Source organism: Megalobrama amblycephala, linkage group LG1 (genome assembly GCF_018812025.1).
Source record: "Megalobrama amblycephala isolate DHTTF-2021 linkage group LG1, ASM1881202v1, whole genome shotgun sequence".
In the NCBI taxonomy this organism is placed as follows: Eukaryota; Metazoa; Chordata; class Actinopteri; order Cypriniformes; family Xenocyprididae; genus Megalobrama; species Megalobrama amblycephala.
In genome coordinates this window covers 1,719,190-1,734,007 of record NC_063044.1, presented here as the reverse complement: position 1 = coordinate 1,734,007, position 14,818 = coordinate 1,719,190, and the positions used below count along the sequence as shown (strand labels likewise).

The 14,818-nt window shown below is 36.4% G+C and overlaps 1 pseudogene; it reads right to left on the bottom strand.

Moving 5' to 3' along the window:
• Positions 1–6,718: 6,718 nt before the first annotated feature.
• Positions 6,719–14,818, bottom strand: part of LOC125246530 — a 38,548-nt pseudogene continuing 30,448 nt past the window's right edge.

Here is a 14,818-nt window from a genome sequence, read left to right as displayed (position 1 = left end):
AAGCAGAAACGATGGTCAACTATTTGCTTTTAATAAGTAGTTATGGCCATTACAATATACAGTTAGTTTTATTTCACTAATCTCCTTTCAAACAATGATAAATACATTGTAATATTATATTCCCCCCACTGTAATTAACATCAACATGGACTGGCCATATATTTCATAATGTTTCATTCAACATTTCTTTCAGATTAATTTATGATTATAACTGAGTAACTACAGGTTAAAGTCCCTAGCACTGTAACAGTGTCAAATGAAAATTAGAATAGTTGTGAAAAAGTTCAATATTGAACCATTAGCCTACATTGGTGCTCAGCTAACTATAGAATCAGTCTTTAGTTTAGAAACAATCAAAACACCTAGCAGAAAGAGAGGAAGGCAGTCTTTAAATGGTCTCTCAGTCTAAAGCCAATTCTGTAGGCTACACAATCATGGGGAAGACTTCTGACTGCTGACTTGACAGTTGTCCAAAAGACGACCATTGACACCTTGCACAAGGAGGGCAAGACACAAAAGGTCATTGCAAAAGAGGCTGGCTGTTCACAGAGCTCTGTGTCCAAGCACATTAATAGAGAGGCGAAGGGAAGGAAAAGATGTGGTAGAAAAAAGTGTACAAGCAATAGGGATAACCACACCCTGGAGAGGATTGTGAAACTAAACCCATTCAAAAATGTGGGGGAGATTCACAAAGAGTGGACTGCAGCTGGAGTCAGTGCTTCAAGAACCACTACGCACAGACGTACGCAAGACATGGGTTTCAGCTGTCGCATTCCTTGTGTCAAGCCACTCTTGAACAACAGTCAGAAGTGTCTCGCCTGGGCTAAAGACAAAAAGGACTGGACTGCTGCTGAGTGGTCCAAAGTTATGTTCTCTGATGAAAGTAAATTTTGCATTTCCTTTGGAAATCAGGGTCCCAGAGTCTGGAGTAAGAGAGGAGAGGCACACAATCCATGTTGCTTGAGGTCCAGAGTAAAGTTTCCACAGTCAGTGATGGTTTGGGGTGCCATGTCATCTGCTGGTGTTGGTCCACTGTGTTTTCACTATCAGAGCAACCTGGGCTCTCATAACACCTGAGCAGTGCCACAGACTGATCGACTTCATGCCACGCCGCATTGCTGCAGTAATTCAGGCAAAAGGAGCCCCAACTATGGAGTATTGAGTGCTGTACATGCTCATACTTTCATGTTCATACTTTTCAGTTGGCCAAGATTTCTAAAAATCCTTTCTTTGTATTGGTCTTAAGTAATATTCTAATTTTCTGAGATACTGAATTTGGGATTTTCCTTAGTTGTCAGTTATAATCATCAAAATTAAAAGAAATAAACATTTGAAATATATCAGTCTGTGTGTAATGAATGAATATAATATACAAGTTTCACTTTTGGAATGGAATTAGTGAAATAAATCAACTTTTTGATGATATTCTAATTATATGACCAGCACCTGTATATTAAACAAATATTGTAAATATTATATATAATATACCTATATTATACATATATTAAATATATATATATATATATATATATCTGTCTTCATTATACATAATATACCTATATTATACATATATTAAACATAAATATATATCTGCCTTGATGATTTCAACATACTTTTAATTATTATAGCATGATTTTAATGACTTTCTCCTGAGAAACAAGATATTTGTTTAGTCTTTAAGTTAAAAATAGAAATGAATGGTCTTTATGACTGGGTCTAATTTGATGCCTCCAAAATGTTAATTATTCAGTATGTCTTGTTCACTATGTTTTTAGTTCAAATTCATACACTAAGTAATAAGATTGTACTGATATGTTGCATTTTCATTAATGTTCAAATAGAGATGCAAATGAATTTGTTTGTTACAAAAGTATTCAATAAAGTTCACCATAAATGTTCATACAGTGTCTCATTTCGTCCTGTGGTGTGACGGGATGTCCTGTGGTGTGACATCACTTCAAACACACTTAAACGACTTTTACTATGTTAACTAGCTTAAATAATTATATGAATTTGAAAACATTGCATAATATAACTATATTAAAAAATAATAAACATTTTCAAATATTTTTTTCTCATTTTACAGAATATTTCCACTGGAGTGAGTGGTAAAAGATGGCACAAGCAAAGAATATAATCGAAAAACAGCTGTGAAAAAAAATATATGCAGAATTTTAATGATCATTCTTTAAGTATACTTGTTAAACTTAAAACATACCTGATTTGTATTTGAAATAAATAATATTTCAATATTTGAATTTTATAGTAATGTCATGTCACACCGCAGGACATATTTTGCCTGGAGCTGTGAGAAAAGCTTAATAAATTACATAATGAGAAAAAAATCTGCTAACCTCTAACAGTTTTAAAAACAACAGTATTTGAACTTTCCAAATTCATACAATTCTGAAGCAATTTAGAACTTTGTTTTAAAAAATGCTGTTTCAACCTTATTTGTCATCTGCCCTTATGCAGAATATAAGATGGAAAATATTTAATTGATGAGTCATCAACATAATATATAACAATACAATATATAAGGTATGATTTTACCTCAAAATCCAACAATTCGACACAAAATGATAACTGCAAATCCATGTTTCTCTGCTGGAGTCCAGCTGTGTCTGTGAATTGCAATGATCCATTTGCTTCTTTTTCTGTTGCTTTCTTTAGTTTTTAAATATATACCTCAGGGTTTGTGTCAAATCTATTTGTACAGTCAGCCGCAAAGCTCTTTCCCGTTTTGAATGTGTTTTGTGTGTTTTTTCGCGACATTCACGCTGAAAACCAATGCTGCTGCTCAGCCTTTTGCCACTCAGCGTGCGTAACCGCAGTCCTAACGGTCGACGGTGACGTCACGTGCATGCCCTCTATTATGAATGGGAGAAAGTGCAACGCGCAATATGGCGGAATAAGTCCCGCCTTCTAAATAACAGCCAATCGCGATTGGTAAAGTCATCGCGCCACTGCAGCGGCCGTTAGAAACTCTGGTTTCTATAGAAACAGTCAGACTTGTGCCTCCAAAATGAGGCACAAGAGACCTGCAGGGTGGCCAATCGAATTATAGGCCACCACGTAGACCCGCCCCTGCAGATTTCATTGGTGATTTCAAATATGAAATTTAATCGAAAGCTTGGCAAACAGCTTTAGAGAATTTGATATTTCCCCATTCAAAGAGATAGGAGCTGCACTTGGACAAAGTCCCTTTAAGACAAGTCATTTCACTCGGCGGCCATCTTTGAAACGCCTCTCGGGCATCCTGGGCATCATGCAGCTCCTATCTCTTTGAATGGGGAAACATCAGATTCTCCAAAACTGTTCGCCAACCTTACGATTAAATTTCATATTTGAAATCACCAATGAAATCTAACAACAACCGACTCATAAATTTAGTTTCTAAACGGTCGAATCATGACAAAAAAAAACTGTATTTTTTCAGGCTGGATCAAGCTAATGCGCATGCGCAGACCTAAATGCGCGTCTCTTCGGAGGCGCGCGTCTGACTGTTTCAATAGAAACCGGTGATTCTAACGGCCGCTGAGGTGACACGATGACTTTACCAGTCAGCGATTGGCTCTTGGCTTTAGAAGGCGGGACTTATTCCGCCATATTGCGCGTTACACTTTCTCCCATTCAAAACAATACGAGTGACATGTCTTGTGTTATTCTATAGTCTTTGACTTGGATGCCCGAGAGGCGTTTCAAAGATGGCCGCCGAGTGAAATGTGTTGTCTTAAAGGGACTTTGGTATTGTGTAGATAGTGTGCTACATTAAAAAAAAAAAAAAAAAAAAGTCAGCAAAAATAGGGCACAATGTAGCCTACTGTTTTACTATGAAGGAATTATTCACCCACGTGTTTTAAATACGCATTGCATTTTGTGTTTTAGGGTTGCACAGGGTTACAATGTACTGGCAGAAAATTACCACTAATGTTAACATACCTTTTCCATTTTTCTACATTTTTTTTTTTTTTTTTACAGTGTACCTACCTGAACAACAATTATAGGTACAAGCTTATAATGCTGTATCATAAATGAACAATTATTATTGAAAAAATGCAAATATCAACAGTCGTGCACATAACTGGTGTGCAGGTTTAGTGATGTGTGCACTGTTTGGCATCTTTCTTCAGCTTTCTTGTGCTGCTTGGCTGGCTAGCTAGCTGTTCAATAGCTTACACTTTTTGCGTAATTTAGATAAAAATGTGTTTTTTTTATTGTTTGAGTCAAAAGTTTTCAAAAGTTGCCAAATAAACTTTAAAAATAGCTACATTTGTTGCTAGGTGCTTTTTGGTAAAAAAAAAAAAAAAAAAGTTGCTAAATCTAGCAACAAAATGGCAACACTGCAGAAGACGCGTCCTGCTGTTTAAACGGAGGCAGTTTGGCTTATGAATATTAAGTGCAGAAGCGCCATGACTCTCAAATTATTGAGCCAAGTTAAAATGCAGGAAAATAAAAGCGAGAAACGGTTAAAATGCACACTTTCTCTAAATGATGTGAAATGTAAACTTCAGGTTATTTATGCAGCTGAACCTTTATAGTACTCGTTGTTGTTTTTTTTTGTTTGTTTTTTTATTGTGTTCATTTTGCATCTAGTAGCCTAAACACTTTTCTCAGAAATCTGTTCACTAAATTATTCTTCTCTGTGTCTCACACAATTGGAGACTAAACAAAACAAAAAGGACAAAATTAACACCAAAATGCCTCATAAAGCAGTCTTAAGATTTGTGCGCTATATATCATCTTTTTGTGAGAAGGAAACTAAATTTAAGTTCTCCCATAATTTTGCTAAACTTACACATACACATTTGTGTATGAGCATTACCATATTTAGCACTCCAAACAAGATTTGTTTCTTATGTGAAAGTATCCTCAGTGATTACTGACCCATCCACCTGCATACAAACCATCATCCAGAGCATTTGTTACTGGACACAATTATCGCTGTTATCATTTCACCACCTCTGAATGATATTTTTAAATGTTAGTCATTTATTTTTAGTAGCTATATTATAAAAAAGTACAAGAACACGTGTTTTATAAGCAGACCTGCAGAACAACATCACAAATACACCTGAAACAGTGCTTATGTTATAAACAAAGAGTGCAATTGAGTATATACCCTTAAAAAGAAGGAAAAAAGCTTAATATGTAATATAAACAGCAAGGACAAAGATTAAAGTCAAGTCACCTTTATTTATATAGCGCTTTATACAACACAGATTGTTTCAAAGCAGCTTTACAGTGATAACAGCAAAATAACGATTAAATGATGCAACCAGAATTAAGTCTAATATGGTCATACTTCCTGAACTCTAGCTGCTGCGTTTTGGACCAGCTGGGGTTTGTTTATTAAGCGTGCAGGGCAACCACCCAGTAAAGCATTACCGTAATCTAGCCTTGTGGTCATGAACTAACTTTTCTGCATTTGTCATTGAGAGCATATAATATGTTTTTAAGATGGAAAAATGTGGTAAGCATTCCTGTAGGTGAGCCATACCTGGGTAATTTATCTGAGACCACAGTTCAACGTTCTCACGCTCACTTAGAGGAAATGACATTTTACTGTGTGGGTTTGTGCTGTTGACCTATTTACAGTCGCTGTAAGGGGGGGAGGGGGAGATGAAATGAGAATTATATTGCAATTGTAATATTTACTTGCATAGTAAGACTGAAAGACAAGATTGTGTAAGATGGAGTGAAAAATTCTCTGGGTCTGAACAAAGTCCCTTTGGTTTTGTGATTTATCTCAGTTAGGCGAAAATGATTTTAAAGGATTAGTCCACTTTTAAATACAAATTTTCCTGACAATTTCACTCACCCCCATGTCATCCAAGATGTTCATGTCTTTCTTTCTTCAGTAGAAAAGAAATTAAGGTTTTTGATGAAAACATTCCAGGATTGCTAAGTGCCTCCGACAAAACCGTGTTTCCGTCTTCTCCATAAAGTTTACGCTGTATGTCCTACACCTTCCCCTATTCTACTTACGGAAAAAATGTAACTGGTGCTGCGTTCATTCTGTTCATTTGTTTATATAAAGCATATACATTTTTTTTTTTTTTTTCAGAAAATGACAGATCGTTTCTCTAGATAAGACTTATTCCTCGTCTGGTATCATTTAAATCCCTTTGAAGCTGCACTGAAACTGACATTTTGACCTTCAACCGTTTAGAAACCATTTGAAGTCCACTGTAAGGAGAATAATCCTGGAATATTTTCATCAAAAACCTTCATTTCTTTTCAACTGAAAGAAGGACATGAACATCTTGGATGACATGAGGTGAGTAAATTATCAGGAAAAGTTTATTTGAAAGTGAACCAATCCTTTAATCTGTTTATTGAAAAGAATCAAAGTTCTTTCAGTGGGACTTTTTGTGGTTAATTTTAACTTCAGGGCATGACCTTTTTTCAAAGTGTAGTAGAACAAGGCAACAACACTAGCCTAAACACATTTGCAGATTCATCATTACATCATTTAATGCATTTATTAAAACTCCCAGTTATCTCTGTCCAGGCTCAGAGGTTTCTGTCAGGTCCACCCTGTCCCAGAAGTTCCCGTCATCACCGCCTCACAGTCGGTTAATGATTCCCGGCCCAGAGGTTTATGTCTCTGTTTCTGCCTCCTCTATGCCAGCAAAGATTGCTGTCATTTTCTTCACCTCAGAGGTTCCTATAATGGTCTCACCTTGAACCAGCACCCAAGGCCTTCTCATTCCCAGTTTCTGATCTAGCCCCCTGGTCTCCAGCTCCATGCCGTGTCCATCCAGGACCAGGTGTTCCCATCATGGCTGCATGGTCCTAGAGGTTCTTGTCATGGATGTCTCAGAGGTTCAAATGCCAGAACTCATCCACCAGAGCCTGAGATGTCCTGGTCTCCAGGCTCCATTTAATGCCAGCTTGATCCCAGAGCTTCCTGTCATATCTCAGAGGTTCCTGCCACAGCTGGAGTTCCTTGTCCCTGGTGTCAGAGCTTCTGGGTGTCCATCCAGCCAGTAAAAGCAAATCTGAAATTTAAAAATTTTGCCTTTGAAATTAATGTTTACATTTTGTCATTTATCAGATGCTTTAACCCAAATCTAAAAGTGAAAATGCAGGTAAGTGTTTTAATAGAATCGATTTACAGGAAAGTGCCTTTTGACTTTGTACCTCATTCTGAAGGAACCACCAGATGCTGCTCGCTCACGGACCATTGAGGAATGGAGGGAACATGATAACAATAGTTGTATTCCTTTAAATCTGTTTATATAGTAAAACCTTTAATAGATGGCAAGACAAAGAAGTAAAATATTTCACATTATTGATTAGTCCTGATTATGTCAACTACAGCTGTAGTCTATTTTAATTTTCTCTAAATGAATCATGTTGAAATGAAGGGACATCATTTAATCATGGTAAGGTATTATATGGCTTCAGAAGAAGATGTACAGACTATTTTATGGTGGTTTTTGAAAAAGAGTGACAGAGTATTTAAATATTTTTGTACTTTAATAGTAGTCTTTCATTATGTTGCTGCTCTTGTTCAACATTCACGTTTGTGTTTGAACATAATCATTTTTAGCACATAAACATGATTCTGTTGCTGTGTGAAAGTATCGTTCAACAGGACTCGTTCAACAGCGTTAGTAAATTTTAAAAAAAATTAATATAAGGTTAATGATTAATCTGATTCAAATTATTTTCAATTTCAAAACAGCAAAAACATTATCATGAGAGATTTAAAGATTCCCAGATGTCTTCAGATTCCCAGAGTCTCTTTGGTCACATGACATCCGAGCAGGACATTACCCACACACACACACTGAGACAGATCGCCCACTGAAACACACACACACACTCAAATCATCAGTGTGTGTCAACAGAACTGAAGATATCTGAATGAATGTGTTCTGGAATGGAGATCCCACCTTTCTGAGAGCCGATCCATGACGCTGCCTTCATGGCCACAAACTGCCACTCGACCTGCTGCTCTATTTTACAGCCTGTATAACCAGATCAGAGCCAGGAGAGTGGCCCATACTGACCCATCCACCTGTGGTACAAACCATCATCCACTGCATTTGTTACTGGACACTGGACACAATCATCGCTGTCTTATTATTTCATCACATCTCTCACCTGTGCTGGTTTCTGATTGGTCAGCTCATTCTCCGTCTTCCCAAACACATCAGCCAGTGTGGCGTCCAGCTCCCAGCAGCCTGACGCCTTCTGGAGAGAAACCAGCTGGAGTAACGGGTCCTTTGAGGGATCAGGAGCAGCTGAACACACATAGACATCGATTTAAGATAATGGTAAAATTGACCTGAGAGAAGAACACCATCATACACACACACACAAAAACAAGGGTCTTCAATTGATTACTAATTTTAAGCAAATTAGTGTTGCAACAAATCACAAAACTAACAGTTGGGATCATATTACGGTTTTTGAGTCACGGATCAGATCATTGTTTTGGTGGGGGGTGTAATTTGCTTTCCATTTATTACTTAAAGAACACTTTAAGTACTTGATTACCACAGCAAAAACTACTAGCCTAACTAATAAAGTTCAAACATTATTAAAGACAAGTCAGTCAGTAAAATGAACAAATACAAGCATAGATAGATAAAATATAACAATGTTAACAAATAAAGTAAGGTCCAACAGTAGTATTCAGGTACAGAAAAGTAAATTCATGTAAAATAACACTATAGTGTTGACTGTATAAAATACAGATCTGCTAAAATATAGTCTCCTACACTGTTGACGTAGTGAACGCAGTGCAGCATTTCCGTGTTCTACGTCATAACGCCAGCTCAGTATTGGCCAGATGCTGTTCACGTGAGCAGCACGACGTATGCGTATGATACTGACACAGGAGCCATTTGTTTTTGTTTGTTTTGCCTTTTTTTCTTCATTTTTAAATAAATTGAGTCTTTGACATCAATAAAGCCCTTTTGCTTCTCTGCATCGGAGTCCTTGCCTCATCCCTCCACCACACCAGACCATATATACAGAATATAAAAACAAATACAAACCCACTTACACAGATCACAACACCTAAAAAAAACAACAGACAACAACAACACAAGAGACTGAAAAATAAAATATAATTTATCTTAGAAGGAGAAGCATGTTCTTCAACTCATCATTATTTTTGTAATTAACCTAAATTGATGCATTAAAAAAACAATCATTGCTTCAAACATTTCATACTTCGCTCTTTCAGAAAAGTAATATTACATTGAGGTAAACTTACCTTGCACTGACATCGAACTGAATCCAAACAGCGATGAATTAAAGCTTCCAAAAGCCAGTGACGGAGCAGACTGTGTGGCTAAAGAGAGAAAAAAAAAAACAAAAGTCAGAACAGATTCAGATCTGGACAAACAGTTCAAGAACGGACACATCCAAAAGAACTAACAAGAAAAGCTTTGGAATGTTTTTTCCATTGGACATTACTGCAGTGGATGTGTTAGCAGGATGTTTAGCAAACACCACACATACATTCACATGGGAACATGCAACAGAATGAAAATAACTATTACCACATCCTTCCTAAAACAGAAAAAAATCAGCAAAAAAAATGAAGTCAGCACCTCAAATGTATTAAACCGAAATTCATTAGAAATTCATGCAGTAAAGCAAACACATGATTTTCCTTAGAAACTGCATGATTTGTAAATTATGTGTGGCGGCCACATATAATATTTCACCCCGAAATAGGTGATTATCCCATAACTTACTCACACTCAAGCCATCCTAGGTGTACAGGTGCTGGTCATATAATTAGAATATCATCAAAAAGTTGATTTATTTCACTAATTCCATTCCAAAAGGTGAAACTTGTATATTATATTCATTCATTACACACAGACTGATATATTTCAAATGTTTATTTCTTTTCATTTTGATGATTATAACTGACAACTAAGGAAAATCCCAAATTCAGTATCTCAGAAAATTAGAACATTACTTAAGACCAATACAAAGAAAGGATTTTTAGAAATCTTGGCCAACTGAAAAGTATGAACATGAAAAGTATGAGCATGTACAGCACTCAATACTTAGTTGGGGCTCCTTTTGCCTGAATTACTGCAGCAATGCGGCGTGGCATGGAAGTCGATCAGTCTGTGGCACTGCTCAGGAGTTATGAGAGCCCAGGTTGCTCTGATAGTGGCCTTCAGCTCTTCTGCATTGTTGGGTCTGGCATATCGCATCTTCCTCTTCACAATACCCCATAGATTTTCTATGGGGTTAAGGTCAGGCGAGTTTGCTGGCCAATTAAGAAACAGGGATACCATGGTCCTTAAACCAGGTACTGGTAGCTTTGGCACTGTGTGCAGGTGCCAAGTCCTGTTGGAAAATGAAAGCTGCATCTCCATAAAGTTGGTCAGCAGCAGGAAGCATGAAGTGCTCTAAAACTTCCTGGTATACGGCTGCGTTGAACCTTGGACCTCAGAAAACACAGTGGACCAACACCAGCAGATGACATGGCACCCCAAACCATCACTGACTGTGGAATACTTTACACCGGACCTCAAGCAACGTGGATTGTGTGCTTCTCCTCTCTTCCTCCAGACTCTGGGACCCTGATTTCCAAAGGAAATGCAAAATTTACTTTCATCAGAGAACATAACTTTGGACCACTTCAGCAGCAGTCCAGTCCTTTTTGTCTTTAGCCTCTTCTGACGCTGTCTGTTGTTCAAGAGTGGCTTGACACAAGGAATGCGACAGCTGAAACCCATGTCTTTGCATACGTCTGTGCGTAGTGGTTCTTGAAGCACTGACTCCAGCTGCAGTCCACTCTTTGTGAATCTCGCCCACATTTTTGAATGGGTTTTGTTTCACAATCCTCTCCAGGGTGCAGTTATCCCTATTGCTTGTACACTTTTTTCTACCACATCTTTTCCTTCCCTTCGCCTCTCTATTAATGTGCTTGGACACAGAGCTCTGTGAACAGCCAGCCACTTTTGCAATGACCTTTTGTGTCTTGCCCATCCTTGTGCAAGGTGTCAATGGTCATCTTTTGGACAACTGTCAAGTCAGCAGTCTTCCCCATGATTGTGTAGCCTAAAGAACTAGACTGAGAGACCATTTAAAGGCCTTTGCAGGTGTTTTGAGTTAATTAGCTGATTAGAGTGTGGCACCAGGTGTCTTCAATATTGAACCTTTTCACAATATTCTAATTTTCTGAGACACTGAATTTGGGATTTTCCTTAGTTGTCAGTTATAATCATCAAAATTAAAAGAAATAAACATTTGAAATATATCAGTCTGTGTGTAATAAATGAATATAATATACAAGTTTCACTTTTTGAATGGAATTAGTGAAATAAATCAACTTTTTGATGATATTCTAATTATATGACCAGCACCTGTATAACTCAATTCTCTCGTGAACGTGTTTATTTTAAATATGGATATTTTTCTCACAAAAACCCATCGCTTTGCTTCAAAAGGCATTTATTAACCCACTTGAGTCATATGGATTACTTTTATGATGGATGGATGTGCTTTTTGGAAGCTTCAAAAAACTCGGGCACTATTCAATGCCATTACAAAGCTGGGAATAGCCAATATAACTCCAGACTGTGTTTCGGCTAAAGAATAAAGTCATATACACCTAGGATGGCTTGGAGGTGAGCAAATTATGGGATAATTTTCATTTTTGGGTGAACTATTCCTTTAGTAGACAAGCTGTGTGCCTATTTGAAAGTCATCCCTGAGCCATAATTGTCCCGCAGGCCGGACTTTGGGCAACCCTGTTTTATGCTGTATGTGTTTGATTCACTTAGTCAGAGCCGATTCATTCAAAATGCGTCTCAAGACCCCTACTTTCTGTTCCATTACAGTCAGTCTAGTGGTCTTTGAACACAAAAAAAAGCACTTTCTGTATGAATGGCTCCTACTCATTCTGAAATTTTGGTAAGTGTGGTTTGGTGAGGCTTGCACATGAACATTTAAATGTACCAATTTTGTAATAAAACATGCATTGAGGTGCATTTACCTGGCGATGACATAAAGCTTCCAAAGGCCATTGGCTGAGCAGATTGTGCAGCTACAGAGAGAGAAAAACAAAGGTCAGAACAGATTCAGATCTGGAGAAACAGCCAAGAACTGACACATACAAAAGAACTAACAAACAAGAAAAGCTTTGGAATGTTTTTTCTGCTGAACATTACTAAAGTGAATGTGTTAGCAGGATGTTTAGCAAACACACACATACATTCACATGGGCTCACACAACAGAATGAAAATAACTATTTACCACATCCTCCTTAAAACAGAAAAAAAGTACATTTCACCTTCATCTTAATGAGGTCAACACCTCAAATGTAGTAAACTGAAATTCATGTAGTCAAGCAAACACAGAAACACACAACTATACAGACAAAATCAAAGCATGAGAGACTGAAAAAGAAGAATCTATATTATTTATCTTACCAGGTGAACCTCCCAAAGAAAACCCTAAAAATAATTGTTGATAAATGCATGCAATTAATTTTAAAACGTATTGTATGATGGAAAAATTAGTATTACTATTAATAAAAATAAAGCTGCATGTGATTATGCTATTAGCTATTTGACAAAATTTTTCTCTGAGGCATGGTAAAGCATGGTAAATTGAAAAAAAGACTAAACGTGTTAAGCAACATAATAAAAATTTGTTTTCTTGTCTATAAATATATCAAAACAATTTTTCCCTTGTCTATTAAAATGTTTAATATAAGTGTCTTTGGTGTTTCCATGGTTCCTACAAAATAAACCGGAAACTGAGGGTAATGCGGGTACGACGCAATTGACAGGCGACTCCTCACACGTCCCAGAGCCTTGGTTAAAATGCAATTTTCTCACGATTTACAAAGAGTTGGAAACATTTGGGATATTGTAAGTACTCAAGTGAACAAAATTAAACTTAAAGACAAGACACTTAAAGACAAGTGGTCAGTAAAAATAAGAACAAAAAAAAGAGATATTTTGTTAAATACAATATAACAAATTATATACAGACAAAATCAAAGCATGAGAGATTGAAAAAGAAGAATCTATATTATTTATCTTACCAGGTGAACCTCCCAAAGAAAACCCTAAAAAACAATTGTTGATAAATGCATGCAATTAATTTTAAAACGTATTGTATGATGGAGAAAATTATGTATTACTATTAATAAAAATAAAGCTGCATGTGATTATGCTATGCTAGCTATTTGACAAAATTTTTCTGTGAGGCATGGTAAAGCATGGTAAATTGAAAAAAAGACTAAACGTGTTAAGCAATATAATAAAAATTTGTTTTCTTGTCTATAAATATATCAAAAAGTTTTTCCCTTGTCTATTAAAATGTTTAATATATTAAAGTGTCTTTGGTGTTTCCATGGTTCCTACAAAATAAACCGGAAACCGAGGGTAACGCGGGTATGACGCAACTGACAGGCGACTCCTTACACGTCCCAGAGCCTTGGTTAAAAATGCAATTTTCTCACGATTTACAAAGAGTTGGAAACATTTGGGATATTGTAAGTACTCAAGTGAACAAAATTAAACTTAAAGACAAGACACTTAAAGACAAGTGGTCAGTAAAAATAAGAACAAAAAAAAGAGATATTTTGTTAAATACAATATAACAAATTTATATACAGACAAAATCAAAGCATGAGAGATTGAAAAAGAAGAATCTATATTATTTATCTTACCAGGTGAACCTCCCAAGAAACCCTAAAAAACAATTGTTGATAAATGCATGCAATTAATTTTAAACGTATTGTATGATGGAGAAAATTATGTATTACTATTAATAAAAATAAAGCTGCATGTGATTATGCTATGCTAGCTATTTGACAAAATTTTTCTGTGAGGCATGGTAAAGCATGGTAAATTGAAAAAAAGACTAAACGTGTTAAGCAACATAATAAAAATTTGTTTTCTTGTCTATAAATATATCAAAACAATTTTTCCCTTGTCTATTAAAATGTTTAATATATTAGTGTCTTTGGTGTTTCCATGGTTCCTACAAAATAAACCGGAAACTGAGGGTAATGCGGGTACGACGCAATTGACAGGCGACTCCTCACACGTCCCAGAGCCTTGGTTAAAAATGCAATTTTCTCACGATTTACAAAGAGTTGGAAACATTTGGGATATTGTAAGTACTCAAGTGAACAAAATTAAACTTAAAGACAAAACTTAAAGACAAGTGGTCAGTAAAAATAAGAACAAAAAAAGAGATATTTTGTTAAATACAATATAAACAAATTTATATACAGACAAAATCAAAGCATGAGAGATTGAAAAAGAAGAATCTATATTATTTATCTTACCAGGTGAACCTCCCAAAGCAAACCCTAAAAAACAATTGAATTTCTTAATGAGTGAGTGATTCTGCTTGCCATGCAAAAGTCACCGCCAAAATGGCACCTTGATTTCAGATCCCAATGAGATGAACACATCAAATGTATTGTAGTAAATAGTCAAGTAACAGTAAAAGTGATTCACACACACAATATGATCACTAACCTTGTGTCAGAACACTTGGTCCGGGCTGAAAACTAAATCCCTGAGAAATCTGCCAGTGTGACCCTAAAACAGCATTTGATTTTGATTAAATGAATACACCAAATGTAAAATGTTATATGACAGGAACATTTTAAATAAAAGGACACAAATATCCAGCACACACACACACACACTCCTACAAAATACAAAAACAAACACAATCCTTGCACTAACCTTGTGTGGGCACTCTTCTCTGCAGCAGGGGTCCTTTCACAGTCTGTCTGCTGTCTTTATTAATGGCAATGAAGGCTGTATGAACACTGCTCACTCCTGCCTGAACACTGAG